Source organism: Tenrec ecaudatus, chromosome 10 (assembly GCF_050624435.1).
Source record: "Tenrec ecaudatus isolate mTenEca1 chromosome 10, mTenEca1.hap1, whole genome shotgun sequence".
Taxonomy (NCBI): Eukaryota; Metazoa; Chordata; class Mammalia; order Afrosoricida; family Tenrecidae; genus Tenrec; species Tenrec ecaudatus.
Genome location: NC_134539.1, coordinates 86,299,647 through 86,320,294, shown reverse-complemented (window position 1 = coordinate 86,320,294; position 20,648 = coordinate 86,299,647). Strand labels below are relative to the sequence as shown.

At 55.2% G+C, this 20,648-nt stretch overlaps 1 protein-coding gene across 1 annotated transcript in view; it reads left to right on the top strand.

Annotated features, from left to right (window-relative positions):
- The window catches only part of STX8 (syntaxin 8), a 293,197-nt gene that overhangs the window by 272,120 nt on the left and 429 nt on the right, over nucleotides 1-20,648 (top strand). The gene's annotated exons all lie outside the window — the stretch shown is intronic.

Genomic DNA, 20,648 nt, shown 5'->3' with positions numbered 1-20,648 from the left:
TCACGATGGTGCCAAGTGCTCCTCTTTGGTGGCACATGTGATATTAGCTGGTATTGGTCATGCCTGGGGCCTTCCACGACCTGCCAGCTTCTCTGGCCCCTGATGTGTAGTTGCAGAGACCCACGGGGACAGTTTTCTGTGTCCTGCAGGGTTGCTGTGAGTCGGAATCCCCTTGGTGGCATTGCGTTTGTCTTTGTTTCAGTGAGGAAATAGGCTTCTCGAGAGGTCGTGGGTATCCAGTGATGACATCCAAACGGCTGCTTCCCTGCCGTGCCCCCACCCCCACCACATTGCCCTTCCTCATGGACAGTCCTTCTTGCACTCCTGCAAAGGGCCTTTCCAGAGGCTTCTGCGAGAAAGAAGACACAGAGTTCCGTCGTAGCTAAGGCTCCCTGTGCCAACCAGCGTGAGGCCAGGGGAGAAGTCTAGCAAGATGGTTGAAGGTCTTCTGAGCAAGAAGCAGGCCTTGGCTCAGCGTCTGCTGTTGTGAGCCCCACAGCCTTCCTCAGAGCAGAACTCTCTGGTCAAGAGGAAATGAGGCCTGGGCAGCATTGGCATGAGGTGGGGCGCTTGTAAGGGCAAAAGAGTTTAGAGTGTTATACACACCCACAGAGAAAGCCCAGAGAAAACCTTGGCTTTCTGTTCTTTCTTCCCTTTTTATTAGAAGATCATTTTATTGGGGGCTCTCACAATTCTTATTACCATCCATACATGTTGTATCAGGCTGATTTGTACATATAATGCCATTGTTCTTTTCTAGACAGTTACTTTCTGTTGAGCCCTTGGGGTCAGCTCCTCTTTTTTCCCCTCCCTCCCCCACCCCTGTGGCCCCCTGAAAGATTATAGATCACTATTTTCATCTCTCACACCGACCGCTGTCTCCCTTCCCCATGGTTTCTGTTGTTCTCCCCCCTGGAGGGAGGTGTGTGGTTATGTGTCAATCATTGTGATCAGTTCCCCCTTTCTCCCCTCCCCTCCCCCACCTCCCCCTCCCTTTCCGCTATCGCTATTCCCATTCCTGTTCCTGATTCCACGTGTCATGAGCTTTATCTCTTATCTGTACCTGTGCACCTGCCCCGGCCCAGTCCAGAGCGAGCAGCAGCACTGGGGTGACGATGGTGCGGGGAGGCTTTGCTCAGCACGCCCAGATGCCATATTGCACTTCCCGTGCTGAGAGCATGGAGCCAGCTTTTGGTCCTGTCCTCTAACCTTACCACGGTTCTCCAGCCCGCACCAGAAAAACCGCCGCTTGAAGGGTTTGTGGAGACACGGCCCGGGCTCAATTCCAGAGTCTGATTCATTAGGTGTGAGTCGGGCCCCTGGTTGGCTCTCAGGTGATGCTGATGCTTCTGCATGCCCGTCCCCCCACCCCTCACCCCCAGTCAGACGGTTCCAAGGAGAAACATTAGAATTTCCATTGTTTTGTAGTTTTGGGTAGTTTCCCAGGAATAGCTGCAACATAGAAAGCTTTATTAGGATTCTTTCAGAGAAAGAGAACCAGCGAGAGAGGGGGAGAAAGACGTTTATTTATGTTGGAGAATTTGGCTCAGACAGTCACGGGCACGTCCAAAATCCATAGGCCAGGCAATGGGCAAGAAGCTCTCCTTGGCGGGAGAGCTGTGTCCCAGTCTCCCAGCAGAATCCGTCTCTTCCGGGAAATCTCAGTCTGCTCTTAGGCCTTCAACTGATTGGGCAAGGCCCACCCACATTCTGGAAGATGCCTGCTTTAAGGGAGGCCTAGTGATTTAAATGTCAATCACACGTACATACCTTCCTAGAGACATCATTCTAGATGAATGCCTGACCTCACAGCTAGGTACCGCAGTATAGGCAAGCTGACGAGTAAAATTAACCCTCCCACAGTGATAAAAGGCCGTAGGGACTGAATGGAAGGTCAACTGGTGCGGTCCTATTAGACACTTTCTCAAAAGGCCCACTTGGCTGAACATGCTGAATTTGAGTCATCTGAGAGTTTCATCAAACTCCAAGCAGGTTTTCACATGAAGCAGTTTCCATTGCAAGTAGAGAAGGGCATGTTTCCAGTAATGTTTTGTTGGTTGCTTGGTTTACTTGCAAATATAGAATAAATTCTAGATGTTTACTTTCGGGTCACTGATCACCAGTGGGCACTACTTTGATTTTGAGCATGGCAGTACTGACTGTATCTACTTGCTTGTCCCAAGCCATAGTATCTTCAGTGGCCTCGTGTGCATATGAAAGTTGGGCATTGAATAAGGAAGACCGAAGAAGAATCGATACAGTTGAATGATGGTGCTGGTGACCAGGAGAGAAAGCCACGGACTGCCAAAAGACCAAAGCAAATCTGTCGGGGAAGCTAACATGGTGCGACTTCATCTCACAGACTCTGGACCTGCTAACGTCAGAGAGCAATCCCTGGCAAAAGACATCGTCCGAGGTGCCGTAGAGGAGCAGCAGCAGGAAGACCCTAGGAGGTGCTCCACCCTGTGGCTGCAGCAGTGGGCTCACCCTAACAATTGTGAGGATGGTGCAGGGCCGAGCCGGGTTTTGTTCTGTTGTACATCCGGTCGCTCTGAGACAGAACTGACTCAGTGGCACCAGGCACCAACAACAACATGCCACTTTGAGAGCAAGACATCTTCAGTGTTCTTCCCCAGCACCACAATTCACCTGCATCCGACCTTCTGTCTCCCTTACCCATTGTCCCACTTTCACATGCATGCAAGGTGATTGAAACCACCTTGGCTTGGCTCAGGTGCACCTCAGTCCTTGTCTTTCAACACTTTAAAGAGGTCTTGAGCAGCAGACTTGCCCAAGGTAACATGTCGTTTGATATTTTTACCTGCCGCTTCCATGAGCATTGATTGTGGATCCAAGCAAGATGAAATCTTTGACTAAATCTTTTCACCATTGATCATGACATTGTCTATTGGGCTACGTGTGTGGCTTTTGCTTTTCTTTGAATTCCCATACGGAAGGCTACAATCCTTGAGCTTCAGCGAGCAAGGCCAGGTGGCCCGCACGTCTCAGGTTGTTAATAAGCCTTCCTCCAACCTTGATGCCACATTCGTCTTCATCTAGTCCAACTTTTCATATGACGTGCTCGGCATACAGATTGAAAGAGTATAGTGACAAGATACAACCCCGCCACATACCTTTGCTGATGTTAAAGCTGCTCTGTAGTCCCATGTTCCATTTACATAACTACCTACTGGTCCGTGTTCAGGGTTTGTACGAGCTCAGTGAAGTGTTCTGAAAATTCCATCCTTCTCAATGCTATCTATCCATCGTTTGTTATGATCCACATAGTCAAATCCCATTGCCTGGTCAATAAAACACAAGACAACATCTTTCTGGTCCTCTCTGCTTCCAGCCAAGCTCCATCCGACCTCAGCAGTGATAGCCCTCTTGTCACATCCTCTTCTGAATCTAGCCTGAATCTCTACCAACTCCCCGGGTCTATGTACTGCTACAAACATTGCTGAACTATTTTCAGCAAAATTATACTTGAAAATGATATTAATGATAATTTCTTCATTCTGTTGGGTCACCTTTCTTTAGCATGGGCAGAAAATGCATCTCTTCCAGCTAGTTTTCCAGAGAGCTATCTTTCCCAATTCTTGGCACAGACAAGTGAGTGCTTCCAGTTGGTTTGGCTGTTAAAAGTAATCTCCCATCAGCAGCTCTAATAGCATGCGATCCCTCCCATGATCAGATCATCTGAGCAGCCAACCAATGCAAAGGAAGGTGCTTCCGGATCCGGTATGGTGTGCTTCCAATATAAGTGCATTCTATGGAAAAGCTTGCTTGCTTTTTGCTGGATTTGGATCTGGCATCTGGCTTCCAGCTCTCTGGACTTTAGCCTTGGGCCTACTGTCTTGTCTGCCCACCCTGGGAATCATCAGCATCTTGTCATCTTACCTGCCGACCTTGACTTCATTCTCCTCTGCAGCCTGAAGCCTGTCATCTGAGCTGCCCATTTAGTCCCTGAAGTGTGCAAATCAGGAGTGGCTTCCAATCTGACATCTGACCCACAGACTTAGAATGTGCCCACCCCTTCCACAGTGTGAGCCAATTCCTGGATATAAACCTCTCTCTATAGATATATACATATGCTTTGTTGGCTTTGCTTCTCTAGAGAGCCCAGCCCAAGACAAGTCCCTTGCACTGTGGGCGTCTTAAGAGGAAAGGACTTTTGCCTGGGTTGCTTTCCCTTAAAAGTGACGTTGGCAATACTTCTTAGACCAGCATCCAGGCTGGTTCCCTTGGGTGAAGCTGATTCCTAGACTCTCAGCTCTGCCTCATTGAAACCTTTGGCTTCAAATACTTCTCTTCATCTTCTTGCTGCTGGAAAGAACCCTTGTTTCATAGTCAGTTGAGGGTTGACCATATTCTAGAATCTTTGGTTGGCGGTTCCATCTGTTGGTTTTGGATGGGCTCCTGGGTGATGATGGCGAATCTGCTTGTAGAGTCTGTGGGGTTGTGTTTGAGACCTGGGGTGGGGAAGGCGGTGTTGGAGGGCACTGCTTCCGGCTGCACTTTGTCACTCGCGCACCCTGACCGTTGACCACTGCATGGACAGCCAACTCTGCAAATGTCAGCCTCCCTGTATTACAAGTTCAGATTCTCTTCCCAGAATGACTTCACTGGGGCTGGTGGGAAGTGTGTGTGTGAACAGGCCTGGGTGGTGGTGGTGCCATGCCATCGTCCTCTCGTGATGAAGGAAGGAGAAGCTTTCTTACCACACAGTGTGAACACACTTGTGTTTACACCTTGCATTTGGTGTGAGAGCCCTGAATCTTGCCTGGTTGCTCCTGCATATGTCATTTTACCAGCTTCGGGGTATCAGGAGGAGGTACTGTGGCCTGACCCAGGGTCGAGCAGCAGAGAACTGAATCTCCATTGCATCCTCACTCCACTGCTTTTGGACGTGCCTGTTACAGGGCCTTCAAGTCGAATGGCTCTCATCCTGCTGCAAACAAAGAGGTAGGACTTGGCCACTGTGCCGCATCTCCCAGCAGTGAAATTGTTGAGTTTGTGTCCAAGACTTGGAGAGGAGACCACCAGGACACCTTGGGTTGGCAGTACCTGTCCTTTCCAACGGAGTGAACATGAATTGCATTTTATGGAGACGCTCTTTCTCAATTCAGGTGTTTACACCTAGAGCAGCGGTTCTCAACCTGTGCGTCTTGACCCCTTTCACAGGGGTCGCCCGATACATAACAGTAGCAAAATGACAGTGATGAAGTAGCAATGAAAATAATGTTATAGTTGGGGGGTCATCACCACATGAGGAACTGTATGAAAGGGTCGCGGTGTTAGGAAGGTTGAGAACCACTGACCAAGAGGCAAGGAGTCCTAGTGTCGCAGTGGGTTGAGCATGAAGCGCTAAACTTCCAGGCCAGTAGTTCGAAGCCAGCAGCCACTCCTTGGGAGAAAGCTGAGTCTTTCTACTTCTGTCAAGGTTTACAGTCTCCGAAGCCCATGGGGTTCTACTCTTCTACCCTGTCCCATAGGGTCAGGTGAGTCAGAAGTGACTTGGCGGCAGTGAGTTTGGTCTTCATTTGGTTCTACCTCGAGGCACACAGGCTAGAGAAACCTGCTTTTGGACTCTGTGGTGTGCGATTTCGCCCACTGGTTTGGGGATGGAGTCTTTGAACTGGGAGTTGGAGAAGACTTTCCAGCAGAGACGGCAGCTGTGTTTGGCTGTCCCGAAGGGCAGTTATAGGAGCCCTGGGGGTACAGTGGTGACGCGTTGGGCTGCTAACCACAAGGTCATCGGTTTGAGAATACCAGTCACGCTGTGGGAGAAAAGAGTTATAGCCTCAGAAACCCACCGGGGCAGTTCTCCGCGGTCCTGTTGGTTTTGTAAGGGCAGTCGTACCTAACGGAGGGCAGGAGGCTGTAGGGGTTCCCCGGGCCCTCCTCTGGGCTTGCTGAGGTGTTCCACACTGGGGAGGGCATGGGCAGCCCTGGAGACGTCAAATCACACAAAGCAATGGCTCTGTAGCAGCGCCCCCGGGAGGTGATCCCCATGGAGGCTGGGTCAGTGTCTGCAGGCCGAAGCCTGGTGTTGGTGCATACTGCTTTTCCCGCACCATTTCCAGTAGGTACTTGCAGCGGCTAATGGCAGTGGGAAACTGACCACGTGCCAGGCAGTGCCAGGCATCAGCACCCACGGGGCAGGAAGTTCGTGGGCCGGAGACCTGACAGCCACTTAATGGAGGCCACTTGAAAGCTGAGCTGACCTTCTGAACACAGCAGAATTCGCTTTTCTGCCGCAGCGGTGGGTATGGGCTTCGCAGCCAAACCCGGTAGCGATGACAAATGTGCTGGGTATTTGGGAAGAGAGGCCGCATGTGAAGGGGCAGGACCCGTCTGGCCCGCTCTCGCCAGCCCCTTGTTTTTCTTCTCGCCCACAGCCCCACCCGCCCCCCTCCCCCTCCCCACTGAGACTCGTGTCAATGTACATGCCACCCTGGGAACAGAGGAATGCCAAGATGGGGTGTGGGGAAGGGCGGCCTCCAGTAGGACAGCGTGGCTCCCCACTCAAGAGGCTTCCTGAGCTCGTGGGCCCCCACTTCAATTGGGATGCATTTCTCCTAGCCCTGCCCCCTCTGAGGGACAGCTGATTTCGGCCCCACAAACTGGCTTTCTTTCCGTTTCAGCGACCAGCTGGTGGCCAGCCCTCCGCAGCGCCAAGCTGGGGCTGGTCTGAAGCAAAATGGTCCCCGGTCAAGGCACGAGCCACATGTTTAAGAAGCGCACGCTTCCGTCTGGGCCTGGCACTGCCCGAGCAGCCCTGAGACGGTGCTGTTCACCGAGACGCAGCCTGCCCCTCCCTGCTCTCGCGGGTCCCACGTCCCACCAGACCAAGCAGATCCCAGAGTTGGCCGGGGTGCCCCCGCCCTGGGGAGTGTTGGGAGCCCTCCCTCTCTAGCACCCCAGTTCTCCGCACTCTCAGTAAGCCCCGCTTTCTGCGTGCAGTTGTCATTACGTCACCCCTCATTCCAGCGAGCCCTCGTCATGTGTTATTTATTCCTAAGCTTACATATTATGAACAGGCAAGGATGGCAGTTTCCTGATGCCACGAAGGAAGGCACCCCAACCTCAGCCGCAGTGTTTCCAAACCCCCTGGAGGACTGCCCGTTTCTGGAACGTATTAGCACTCCCTCCCCCATCTTCCCCTAGAACACTGGGGGGAGGGAAGAGAGGTCTTGCCGCTGCCTTCGAAGCCACACTGTGGTAGAGTTAGGCTGTGTCTTCCTTCAGAGCTCCCCTCGCTGCACACTCTCGCTCACCCGCACCCCTGCCGCCACCACCCAAGAGTAAAAACCCCACGAGGACAGGGACCTCGTCCCTTTGGTTCCTGGCTGGCCTTCAGACAGCGCTGGCACCTGTAGATGCTCCCTGTGTTTTTCCTGGGAAAATTGAAGGCCACCATCGAGACGCACGCGAGAACAGCAGTATGGGTCATGCTTGGGCAGCCCCGGCAGGAGTGAGGAGCTTCCCTTTGTGTGTGGAATAAGCAGCCATGGAGCCCTGTCTGTGGAGCAGACATGACCGTGGACAGCTGCTGTCCTGAGGTTTGGAGCTCGGAGGCTGGTCCAGATCCACCACCCAGGGGCCGTTTACCACCGGTCCCGTGCTCTGCTTTTCATAACACACCAGAGAAGCATCTGGTGAGTTCAAGAAGCATGCCCTTGTTGGCCCTGCCCCTGTGCCCTGCCTTTCTCCACCTGATGGAGAACACTGGCACCAGTGCCCTCTGTCATCTGGCTGCATTATCTCTAACTGCTTCCAGGCTCCGGATCCCAGGCCAAGGGAGGCAATGGAAGGGATCTGACGTGGGGCGTCTAGAGGCCAGCTGGCGCCACCCAGAAATCTCTGGACACACAGTCAGTGGGGGATTGTCAAAACACGGTATTCCTCACCCCCGTTTAGAGGCACGTGAATCTCCGCCAGACTCCAGGCAGACCCACGTTCCCAGGAGTGATGCCCCTAGGGCGAGGGGCTCTTCCTCAGCAAGTCAGGGTGCCTCCGAGGGGCGGCATTGAGTTGTTGACCCGACCACTCCCCTTCCGCTGTTTCTGGGCTGCTGGGCGAAGGATGATCTACTTACAGGTGACCTCTGCAGCTGAATTTGCGGTGCTTGCTGGACGGAATTTCTTCCCGGGGCGGGAAGAGAAGAACCCACTCCAGCACAGATGGGGCCGGCACTTCTGCTGGGGAAACAACTGCCCGCTTCTCACACACTCCCTCTGGGAGCCATTACCCGCTGCAGGGTTTTGTCCGTTTTGGGGGCCCTGGGTGGGGTGGGGGTAGACGGTCCATCTTTCCTATGAAACCCCAAGGTCTCTGGAGAGCCAGCCGGGCACTTTTGCCCCTGGATGGCCTGCCCCATGGCGGCGGGGTGTCGTCTGCCAGGCAGCAGACCGGAATGCCGCCCTGGTCCCAGGCCCATGAGGTCTGCTGTGCGTCCACTGCCCGGTTTCAGAAGTAGATTGCCAGCCCTCCCTAGCTCGCCTTCGTCTGGAAACAGACTCGCTGCCCCAGGCAGGCAGGGGCTGGCCACACTCGAGGTGGATTGGCCAGCCCTCGACCCCGGATCTCCCGTCACAGGGGACAGGCAGTCTGCCACGGCAGTGACTCCCACTCCCACAGCCGCCCCCAGGGTATCCTAGGCCATGTCCACTGGCCTCCCTCCCGTGGAGACGCCAGGCAAGTCTGAACACCAAACTTGCTGTTGGCAGCTGAGCGCTTCACCGTTGCGCCCCGAGGGTCGTGGCACTGAGTGAGCAAGCTTCGGCACAGGCTGCACTGCATGGGTAAGTCTGACTCGGGGATGGTGCCTGTGGCCAGCCGCCCTTCGGGACAGCTTGCCCAATGGCCCTAAAGGCCTTTTGTCACAGCCTGACTTGCCAAAGGCCAGCAAGGTGAACTCTCACACCCAGGTGTCGAGAGCCACCTGACACCACGAGGTGCTTGGTCCTTAGGCCCCAGAACCCAGAGCTGCTTCTGGACAGCCACGCTGAGCAGCTTTGGCCGGCTCACATACTCCTTTTCATTTCCTGTTGCTAGGCGAGTCCTTGATCTCCCCCCACTAGACCCCTTTCAGGTCACCGCACCTCAATTCCCACTTCCTGCCCGAGCACGCTCTGCTTCTCTCTGGGCCCCATATGTCTCGGTCTCCGGGTGTTCCCACAGCAATACATCTTAAGGACCAGGCCAGGGGCTGAGGAGGTGAAATGCCACCAGATGGGGGCTTAGCCCCTGGGGGACAGGGCACACTGGGGGTGTCCAGAAGGGCCTCTCCATCCAGTATCACCTGTCCGACCTAGCACAGTCCCAGCCCCCCAGGCTGGCCACACCACAGGATGGCCTCAGGCCCACGGCTCTGACCCTCAGGACGAATTCTCCTCTTAGAGGTGCCGCGCTGTGCCCCTGGCAGAAGTGAGTGTCATCCCTTTCCGGCCCACGAAGAAGCCAGCCCACAGGGACCCTGGGTCACCGCCGCCTGGCCTCTCTGCACCAGCCTGGCCCAGCTGTAAAGACGGGCTGCTGGGAAGCCCAGCGCGGAGAACAGGAAGGGTGGTTCATTCAGGGGCTTCTTGGCTCTCCGTCAGAACCAAAGCACGTGCTGGTTCATGAATTCCTTCGAGGAGATGCGTTGTCGCTTCTGGGCCAGCAACCTGGGACTTCCCACCCTGACCCCTCAGGACCCCCATGGCCAGCCCCAGTCACCTGCTCCCATCCTGAGCCCCTGGCTCCCATGCAGGCCCAGCTGCAGCCTCTCCCTCTCAGAGCACCTCACTGCTTCTGCTGGCTGCCGGGTTGGGCACGAAGGGGACTGATTGCCGGCCTCCACTCTGGGCTTCGCTCACTAGAATATGTTGCTTAGCGTCCATGTCTCCCTTCTCATGCCTATAAACTGGGGGGTGGGGGGGCACTGTTCGTGTACCAACCTGTTGTTGCCTTACCGCGAGAAGAACACGGGGTTTGAGGGTGGTCAGCCTTTCTGGCAGTCACCGTGTTTCTTAAGACGCTGACTTCTGTTTCCTGTTAAAACTGGAAGCCAAACTCACTGCCATTGAGTCGGTGCTGACGCACAGTGACCTTTCCGAAAGACGTAGCCTTTCTATAGTGTACGAAGAAGGTATCCTTTTTAGAGTGTGTGCAGGAGCCCAGGACTGATGCTCATCGGCCCCCTTGTAGGGGGGATGAGGCCCACCTGCATCTGTCCCTACAGACTGATAGCCAGCGGGCACAGGGAAACACAGCCGGTCCCCCTGTCCTCACAGCTGTTCTTCTGTCTGAGCCCATCGTTGCTGCCACTGCGTCGCCCATCTTGCCCAGGGCCTTCCTCTTTTTCCTACCCCCCTACTTCACCGAGCGTGATGTCCTTTTCCTGAGATCAGTTCCAGAGTATCTAAGACGCAGTCTTGCCAACCTCGCTTCCGAAGAGCACTCTGGCCACGCTCTCTCCTGCAGCCTGGGCACGTGACCATTGTACCCACCCCTGCGGCCATCTGCTTACCCCTGCCATCCCGTTGACTCACAGTAACCCCCCAGGGCAGGGTGGAGCTGCCCCCGCTGTAAGTCTATGAGACTGTCAGCACTGATGGGAGTAGAAAGCCTGTCCCTCCTTCCGTGGAGCAGCTGGTGGTTTCAAACAGTGCATAACCGCTGCTTCTTTTCTGACTGCCGCTGTCGTTATCCCAGACGGCAGCCAGCAGAACCCCCGGAGTTTCCTCCCAGACCCTCCAGCTTCCCCTTGGAGTTTGCTCTGGGCTGTTCCTCCCAGCCTGACTCTGTCCCCGACCTGTGCTTTCACAAAGGTCTTTTCCATTTCCATTCTTCACAGCTCCTCTCACCTGGGACCCCCTTGGTAGAGGGACGCCTGCCTCCTGGCTACAGCCGGCACGGAGAGCAGCTGCCCATTCCGGGCTCATAACCAGAGCAGATGCCGCCAGACCTTCCACTCACGGCGCCCAGCCTTTCCTGGCCCAAACTGGCCTCTCTGCTTCTAAGCTAAATGTCACCCAGGTGTTGTTCCTGTTTCTGATCCCCTCCCCGCTACTCTGGAGCGAGCGACGTCTTATTTCTGTTGTTCCCCTGGGGCGGCTCTCTCTAGAACCTGGACGGAGGGTCAGCTGTGCACAGGCCCTGTTCTGGGGCCATGGTTATGGCCAGCATCACAGCTGAGGGAGACCCACAAGGGGTCGTTCCATTCTGACCTGCAGGGGCACTGCGAGTCAGTGTCGACGCCGTGGCAGTGAGTTCGGGTTGTGTTTTGCTTGTTTGTCACTGACTACCTAGGAGACATCGGGCAAGTCTCTTGACTCTCGGAGTTCAAGTCCACCCTTTGAAAAGGCTTGTTGTGAGGGTGTGTGTAGGACATGTCCCCAGCACATGACAATGCATGTGGCCTCTGAGCAAACCTTGGTGTTGTGAGTGTACATGGAGGCATCTCCCAAGCAAGTCCTGCTGATCTGATGCCCCATCAGCCCTGAACACTGTGGAACACAGTTCTTCCACACACCTGCCTGGAGAGGGAGCCCAGCGCAGAACCACGTGCCCACCAGGGCTCCGAGGAGTGGCTAGTGGTTTCAAACTGCTGACCTTGTGATTGAATAAATTCAGGTCTCCTGGACTCCAAAGCTGGGGCCCCTCCTGCCACACGAGACTGTGTGGTCCCTATTTGTGGGCGCCTCTGACCAGCGGGAAAGAAGCACACATTTAAAGGTGGACAGCAGCCAGGTGACTCAATGCCTCTATGACTTCAGGCCGGGTGAGAACTCAAAGGCAAAGTGGGCTGTGAGCTGAGGTGTTGGCCCTGAGGGGTGAGAGTAGAGTAGGGTCTGAGCAGAAGGGCAGGAGGATGTAAGAAGCCCCGCTCCCCACCCCCAGAGGTCGAGGACACGCCCAGCTGCACTGAGGGTTGAGCCAGGAGCAGAGAAAGGGAAGCCTGGAGGGATAGATTGGGGAAGAACCAAAACCAAACTCAAAAAACCGCATTGGACATCTGCACAGTGTTTTCCCGAGAAGCAAAACCCCCAGCCCTGGTGGGATAGTGGTTATGCATTGGGCTGGGGATCCTCATGGTCGCCAGTTCAAAACCACCAGCAGCTCTCGGGCGCACTATGCTGGTAAACAGTTGCAGCCCTGGCACCCCGCCGGGGGTCGCTGTGAGTTTGAGCTTGGCTTGGTTTGGCTAGGCCCAACAGGCTCCAGAGAGGAGGGCGCAGGGGAGGCAGTTGGGCGCCCCTCACCCCTCATCAGTGTGCGAGCAGACCCAGGACGTGCCACCTCCATCCTCCCGGACCCCCTCCCACCCTCTACCTCCAGGTCAAGGAGCAAAGCAGACACTGCTGGGCGTGGGCAGCAAGGGCCACTGCAGTGCTCAGAGCATTCAAGGCGAAACATCAGAATGTAAATGTGTCTGCCACCTCTGCATGGCGGCTCCTCTTCCCTGAGCTTATTTGCCTAGTAACGGGATTAAAGAGGACATTTACATGAACTTTTGAAAACAAATATCCCAGCTCTGTCTTTTCTCCTGTTTGTCCCCATTCCCCTCCATACCCCCCACCCACCCCCCCACCCCCCGCCCCTTGGCTCCAGAGGCAGGTCTATTTGGTCAATGAGAACAGACTGGGTAACTAACTCATAGGCACGGCTCATTGGCCCAGACTCTCCCAGGGCAGGCACACGAGGGAACTGGCCATGTGATTCAGTAACAGGCAGCCAGCATGGGCTTCCTCAGGAGGCCCTGGGTGGCCCAATGTGAACACATGTACTCCGAACCCCAAAGCTGGAGAGGAACCTCAGAAGGGAGACCCGGTGACCTCTTTTCAAAACTCCGCCTGTGGAACACAGGTCTGCCCTGGCACAGACAGGCTTGCTGTGCGGGAAGAGCCGACTGCTTGGCTTCCTTTCTCTGTAGGGGAGAGGGCCGTTAAGCAAAGGCCCGTAAAAACTTGTTCTGATAAATGGCCCTCCCATCTCCCTACTCTTCACCCTTCTGCCTCACCCGACCCCCCTCTTCTCCCACCAAGATTACCTTCCCACATTTCCTGCAGCCAAGGAGCCCTGAGGGCCTATGTGATGGACTTCCAACCTCAAGTTCAGCAGTTCGAACCTCCAGGCCCCCTGAAGGAGAAAAATGAGGCTTTCTACGCCTCTAAAGAGTTACAGTCCCTGAAATCCCTGCCCGATTTGATGGCAGTGATTTTGTTTTCCATCTGAGAAGGTGGCATTAGGTGAGTCCTAAGAGCCAGGCTCACCCTCTCAGAGGAAGCCAGCTCTGTAGCTGCTGCTCCCCCCGCCCCACCCCCCACCAGGGACGGCAGTTCTCTGAGTGCTCCCTGTATTAGAGGTGTTGGCAGCCTGCACAGTTTGCTGGTTTCCAGTGTTTCGATGCAGAACTAGAGACGGAGCTGCGCCATCCATCCAGATGAGCGGTCTTCAGGAAACCCAGCGTTGCTCCCCAGAGACGGGGGGTTAATGTCCTTTCCCCGTTTGGAAGGGGGCTTGTTTTCTTACATCTCTCTCCTAATTGCTCGGAACCGGCCTTGTCCAGCTCATAAGTGGTTGAGTACTATTCAGCTGGTAAACGGACCAAAGGAAGTGGACGTGGTTTTCCCCTCCGCTGAAACATCCCTCTCCTGCCCCAGAGGGAAACCCCGCCTCCGCGGGTGCCCGGAGGGCAGGCCGCGCGGCCCCTGCCAGGTGTTTTTGCGCTCGGGCTGAGGGCAGAGAGCAGCCATTGTCTATAGACTTGGCAGGTTTCCAGAAGTTCAGCTCTCTTTCCTCGTTCTGAAATGTCAAACATTTCCTTCGCTGGGGATGGATGAGGAGCGCCCCTGAGGTCTGAGCGCGATTCCTCCGACAGCAGAGGAGACTGCTCTCCGCCACACGTGACTACATTCTCTGCAGGTCCTCTCCGTGTCTGTCTGTCTGTCTGCGGTGGGGGGAGGGGGGGAGGGATGGGCGGTGAGGGCTGTCCGGCATCCGCTGGTGGGCTGGAACCACTTGCCCACGTCTGAGTCTGAGGCTCCTCCCTGACTCTTAAAAGTGGAAGCAAACCTACGGGCTCCATGGGGGAGGGGGGAGGTGGGGTGTGTGTGTGTGTGTGTGTGTGTGTGTGTGTGTGCGCTTGCACCCCACCTCCGCCCCTTTTCATGGGAGCCCTTGTACTAAACGAAAGCTTGGCAGTTTCTACCCAGAGGCACTTCAGAAGAGAAGGTTAGAGGGTTAAAGGTGGGCTTGGGGGCTGGCCCAGTAGGTTCTGATTCTAGCTCTTGTCTCACTGTGAGCTTAGCCTGGGGGCTGGCCCAGTAGGTTCTGATTCTAGCTCTTGTCTCACTGTGAGCTTAGCCGCAGGACTGTGGGCAGCTTCGTGTGTGAGAGGTGTCAGCCCCATCTCTCCCCATTGACCACCTTCTGAACCAGGCCAGCCGGAACCCTTGGTGGTGTTTCTTATCACTGTAACCATCAACCTATGATGAAGTGTAAGAACGGTTGTAAATTGCCTAGATCAGTGGTTCTCAACCTGGGGGGTCCAAGGACCCTTTCACGGGGATCACCGATTCATAACAGTAGCAAAATGACAGTGATGAAGTGGCAACGAAAATAAATTTTTTTTTGAAAATAATTTTATGGTTGGGGGGGGGTCATCCCAACATGAGCAACTGTATGAAAGGGTCGTGGCCTTAGGAAGGTTGAAAACCGCTGGCTTAGATGATCAGTATTTCCCAACGTGAGTTATTCTGCCGCTGGGGGTACTGGAACAATCCAGGGGGCTGTAAAAACAGATACCCATACTTTATTCTGAATCATGGGTTACCATACAAGCATTTTCTTATTGCCAGGGTGGGGTGCCCCATGTGTCTTGTCAGGGAGCATGGCAGTTGTACAGAGCCTGTTCGTGTGACTATCAGGGGACGGTGTGACATTGCCATCCTTGGCTTTTAAAAGGTCCCCCGCTCCTCATTCCGAAACACCTTCAGAAGATAACGACTCTGTGCAGGCAGAGTGCCAGGCTGGCTTGCATTCCAAGAAAGTCTGCCTTCTTCCTAAGCAAGGGTGGCGCGATAAGGTCTGTAGCATCTTCTCTTTGGCCAGAAGAATCCAAAGCGCTGCCGCGGGTCTTGGCTGATCACCAGCATTCACCGTGGCAAACCCGGCATTTTCTCACTTGACCCTCATGGCATCCCTGTTTACTTAAACCTGTTGGAATTCTCCTCCCAGAGGACCCCCTGTTCGCCCTGAAAGGGGTGTAGAATCTGAAAGTCCTATCTGTCTTTGCTTTGGCCGCCCCGACGATCACACATGGTCACGTTACCATCTCAGATGTCACCGCTGGGATGCATGTTCATTTTCCTGGGAGCCACACCGGAGGGCCCGGGCAGGGCACACTGGGTAACACGCTCGGCTTCCACCGAAAGGTTGGGGGTTCGAGTCTCCCTGGAACTGCCTCAGAAGAAAGACCTTGGGGTCTGCTTCTGGAAACCCAGCCATTGGACACTCCGTGGGGTGCAATCCTACATGGACACGGGTGAGATCACCATGAGCTGGGGCTGGCTACTCAGCAACGTAAAGAAAAATTTCAATGGTAGAACCGGCATCCTCCCCCATCTTGCTGATTGACCCATCAGTAGCTGTGAGAGACTCACTCTGTGGATAACGGTGCAAATGAACCTACCTGCCAGTCTGCAGAAGTGGTGCCATCGGAGGCCCCCGAACCCAGAGCTCCCCTCCACCCTCGATTGCACTCTGCTGGTTGATTCCAACCGCTTTTTAAATCTCCCCTTTTCCTTGTCCCCTGCATACCTCACCTGTCTGAATGGCTCCTCTTGGTCTTTCCAAAGAGCCAGTGCATTTATCCCCAAACTGCCGGGCACCTTGTGTGCGTGAGGTATGGTTCCTGGTCAGGACAGGCACCGAAGCTCACGTGCCAATGGAAGAGACGGGCAGGGTACAACTAAGCGTGGACACCAGGACTTAGGGCAGCTGCAGCAGAGTCCAGGGGATGGGAAAACACGGGGCAATGGAGATCGGGAAGGAGTTGCTTAGTAGAAACATTGAAGGATGTTGGCAGTAAGCAGGCCAATGGACTCTTGGGTTGGAGAGGCAGCTTGTGTGAAAGCCAGGGGCCGGGGAGGGGCAGGCCAGGCCGGAGGAGCAGAGGCCAGCATGGGCCTTAGCATCCTGTCCAATCAGACCTCCTCGGAGCCCGTGCTGGAGAAAGTCCATCCGCCTCACGTGCTGGCCCCAAAGCCCTCGGCCTGGGGCTGCGGGAACAGGGCCTTCTTCCTAAGACCCTGCTCACCAGCTCCCCGTGTTTTCAGACGGGCACCTTCTCCTCATTGCCAGTGGTGTCAGCTCAGGGTCTGGGGGGCCGTGAATGCTTCAGTCATGTATCCAGCCCAGAATGCCAACCTCCCCCAGCCCCATTATTTTCTCCGGAGGCCACAGAGGCTCCGCCCCCAGCCAGGAACAGGGTTTCAACCAAACCCCACACAGCAGCATGGCCAAGAATCAGTGGGACTCCTGCCTGGGTACAGCTTTGGGCCCCTCTGGAGATGTCAGGAAGACGTAAGCAAAATGAACCTCCGTTCCCTGGTTCTGGTGACAGGGTGGAATAAGATGACATCACCACCACACACATGCCTAGAGCCCTACCCCCAAAACACCAAACACTGGCACCAGGTCGATGCTGACTCATAGTCGACCCTATTGGAAAGGGTATACCTGCCCCTGTGAGTTTCTGAACTGTAACTGGAGTAGAAAGCCAGGTCTTTTTTCCCTCGGAGCTGCTGCTGGTTTCGAGCTGCTGACCTTGTGGGTCACAGCCCAACATGTAACCACTATGCCAGCAGGGCTACCTATATCCCTAAGTATAGGCATCTTGAAATGCTGGATAAAACATCTCATGTCCCTACCCCCAAAGTTAATGCCTAGTTGAATTTGTAAGGAAGTAGGGGATTCTCCCACCCCCACCCCCTGGGCTCGCCAGGTCTGCTCCATCAAGGTCCAGCGAGGAGGGACTTAGAGCCTGCAGGCGAGGTTCTCGCCCTCCTTTCCCTTCGACGGCACTATCGATAGTCGAGCGATGGCGGTGGCTGCAATTTGAGAGTCTTAATACAAATGTAAAAACCATCCTTAGTCGTAATGGAACAGCAGAGGGCCCATGGACCGCACTCTGCCAGCCCCTGAATGGACTTGGGTCTCTTCTCAGGAAGCCGAGAGAAGAAGCCTTAGTTAGGGGCTCAGAGAGAGGGGGGCTTCTCTGTGGTTAGCTCCGCAGAGAGAGGGTGCATTAAGAACACTGGATCTGCCCTCAAATGGGGGCACCCAGGAAGCCTGGCAGGCCTGAGGAGGCTTCAGAATGTCCTTGGGAAAATGCTAGCAAGACGCCACTATCTTTCCACTGACTTTCTTTCTTTCTTGCCATGATCTTGTTGAAACTCCATGGTATTTTGTGCACTTTGGACATGTCATCAGGAAAGGCCAGCCCCTGGAGAAGGACACTATTGTGCTTGGTCAAGTCGAAGGCCAGTATCAAAGAGCAAGGCGTAAATTGGATTTAAAAAAAGAAAACAGGCAGGCCCTCAACGAGCCAGAGGGACAGAGTGACTGCAACAGTGGGCTCTCGCATGGGAACAGTGGTGAGGCTGGCATGGACCAGCGCAGGACACAGGGATGGCCCCTGATGCGACAACATGGAATTTTTAAGTGCCTTCCACACCTGGGGCACGCCGTATTTCACGGTGACATGCCCGATCCTCACCCCCACCCCCCGACAGAATCCAGGGAGCCCAGGAACGTGGATGGAAAAGAGCTGGCATTTTTATTTCACAGACCTCTTGCTTAAGGGCCCTGGTGGCACAGTGTTTAAAGCACTTGGTTGGTGATTCGAACCCAACAGCTGCTCCTCGGGAGAAAGACGTGGCTTCTGCTCCCAGAAACCCCGGGTCAGCCTGCTCTGCGCCATCGAGTCTCTGAGTTGGAAAAGACTCGGTTCCAGGGTTTGGCTTGAGATGTAGTCTTGCCGTGAGCTGGGACCAGCTCAGTGGCAGCAGGCGCTTCGGCTGGCTTTCCATGTAAGACAGCATTTTCCTCCACGACAGTGCAGGCAGCACGCCACACTAGCGCGAGTATTCTTTGTGACTCGTCACCCGTGAGAGGCAGAGGCGCTTTCATCAGAGCGTAGTAAGGTGGATTGGCTCCTCAGAATGCAAGGAGGACATGCACTCGTTTGATAAGCAGGCTTGAGGAGAACTGACGCTTTTAACCACGGGGCCAGAGGAGAAACCGTCGTTGACAATCTCCAAAGAGCGTTCAGAAATTAACAGCGCTGACAGTGCTCCAATGGAAACGCACAGGCTTGGCAGGGAACATGTCGGGGAGGATGGACAACGAAGGAGTTATAAGTTCCACTTCAAAAGCCAGAGGACGGCCGATAACGGAAATCCAAAGGGAGCGGGAGAAGAATGAATAAAGACGAAACCAGCAGACATCACAGCCGGAAAGGAGGGAGTCACCCCCGGGACGTGGTCCTTGGAAAAGGGCAAATGGAAAAGCAAAGCTTTGGGAGGAGAGAACGTAACGGGTTGGACCTGAGAAGGAAATCGTTTAAAAATGAGAATGTGATGACCAGTTCCATGTCAATGATTTTGGATATCCAGGGGGAAAGGGGCCACGTCCTAGGAAAATAAATAACGCAGCAGGACCAGCCCAAGAGGAAGGGAACGCGGGATTCCCAAAAAAAAAAAACGGTCCCGTGCAGTGAGTTACAGCCACGGGCGGCCCTGCACTCGCGTGTCCGGCCAGTGCTTAGAGCGTCTCCCCTGAGCGCCAGGCGGCTTTGTGGATTGTGGCGTCACGTTACAGAATCCAACCCCCCGCCACCTCAGTGCTGTGTCCTGGAACCTTCTGCACCGACGGGAGCACGGCCCCGTCTTTGCCAGGATGGTGACCTTGAGTACTTGGTATTGCCACTGAGAAGCTGAGCATTTAATTTCATTTGAATTCATTTAAATTGAAATCACCTTGTGAGGCCCTTGCTCTCGTGAACTTAGCTAATGAGATAGACCAGTGAGGCGGCTTGGCCTGTTAGTGATGGGCCCTCAGGAGAGCAGCTGAAGTAGAGAGGGATCAGAGGGCCTCGGGAAGGGCTCAGATTTAGATCTGGTGCAGGAATCAGCCTCTCTGAGCCTGACATGGGCAGACAGATCGGATGCGGCCCACAAAAAGCAAGGAGCCAAAGATGGTGCGGGCCCAGCGAGGCTGCGGAGAGATGGGAATGGGGGGTGAGGCGCGCAGTCCGTGGCTGAGTGACTCACAAGTGCTATATTCTCTGTTTCCTGAACCTAAGACGTAAACTTGTAAATATGTTCAAGACCTCTCAGACCAAGATGGCCAGCAGCAAGAGCCAAGTGAGCAGGCCAGCCTGGCACGTGGCTGAGGCTGCAGGGAGGGCCGGAGTCCCCCGAAAGGAAGGGAGGCATCTGAGCAGTAGGTGGGACTTGACCCGGAAAAAGGAAGCGGGGGTCCTTGGAAAGGAGACTCGAGTGTGAAGGAGGAGCTTCCAAAGCTCGAAGGGACCTTCCTCTCACAGGCTGTGTCCAGAGGAGACAGCCTCGGGCAGAGCTGTCCCAGAAGTGGCCACACCCACCAAGTGGGGTGCGTGTTGTAGTCAGGTGCCACCCCAGCACGTGTGTGAGCTCTCTGCCTGCAGGGGAGGACCAGACACCTGCTCCCACATGCCCCCAAGGCCCCGCCCCGACATGCTCAGGAGAAGATGGTGTGGTCTGCCGCCCTCCGTGGAGTGCTGTCCTCGCGGGGTTTCTAGGGGACCTGGGGGACAGCCTGGCATCGTCTGTCCAGGGGCACTGTGCGTGAAGAGGGCCTTCCCCAGCCTGCACGCCCGCTTCTCCATGGCCTGGCGACAGGGAGGGGCAGGTGGGAGCACAGTGCTGAGCTGTTTGGCCTTTGACCCGTCCCTGAAGCAGCTCCTCAGTCTGCGGCCGGCCGGCTGGCCTGGGGGCTGAGTAGTGCTGCCCTGCGCGTTTGGCCTGGCCGTGCCTGAGGAAGCAGCTTCGGGTCGCGGGTCAGGACGCGTGCTCCTCTTCGCCATCCAGGGCCGTCGGTAGCCCAGGGGTCAGCCAGCAGGCGGCAGAGGCAAGGTGGTGTGGGACGCAGAGTGCGGTTGGCTGGAAGGGCTGATGTGCACCTGGGGTGGCTTCTAGCCAGATGCTTCAGGCACTAACACTGGAAAAGACCAATCCTGAAAACCAGGACAGATGGAGAAGCCACTCAGTTAGAGGGTGTTTGGATAGATGGGAGATATCTTGGGGTCACGAAGAAATGTGAAGCCACACCAATTTGGGGGGCAGGGATGGATTCTAGAATTCTACCGTCCCCTTAAGGAGGTGGTTTGGTGGCATGGTGGCTACATGGGGGCTGCTAACCGTGAGGTCAGCGGTTCTGAGTCACCAGCTGCTCTGCAGGGGAAGCCAAGGCTTTCTCCGCCTGTAAAGAGCTGTAGTCCTTGGCTTTGCCCACACTGCATCAGTGTGAACCCGATTGGGTCATGGTGGGGCGGGGCACCTTCAGCAGTCCTACCTCCCAGAGGCCTCCAGTCCTTCTGTCAGAATGCTGGGACT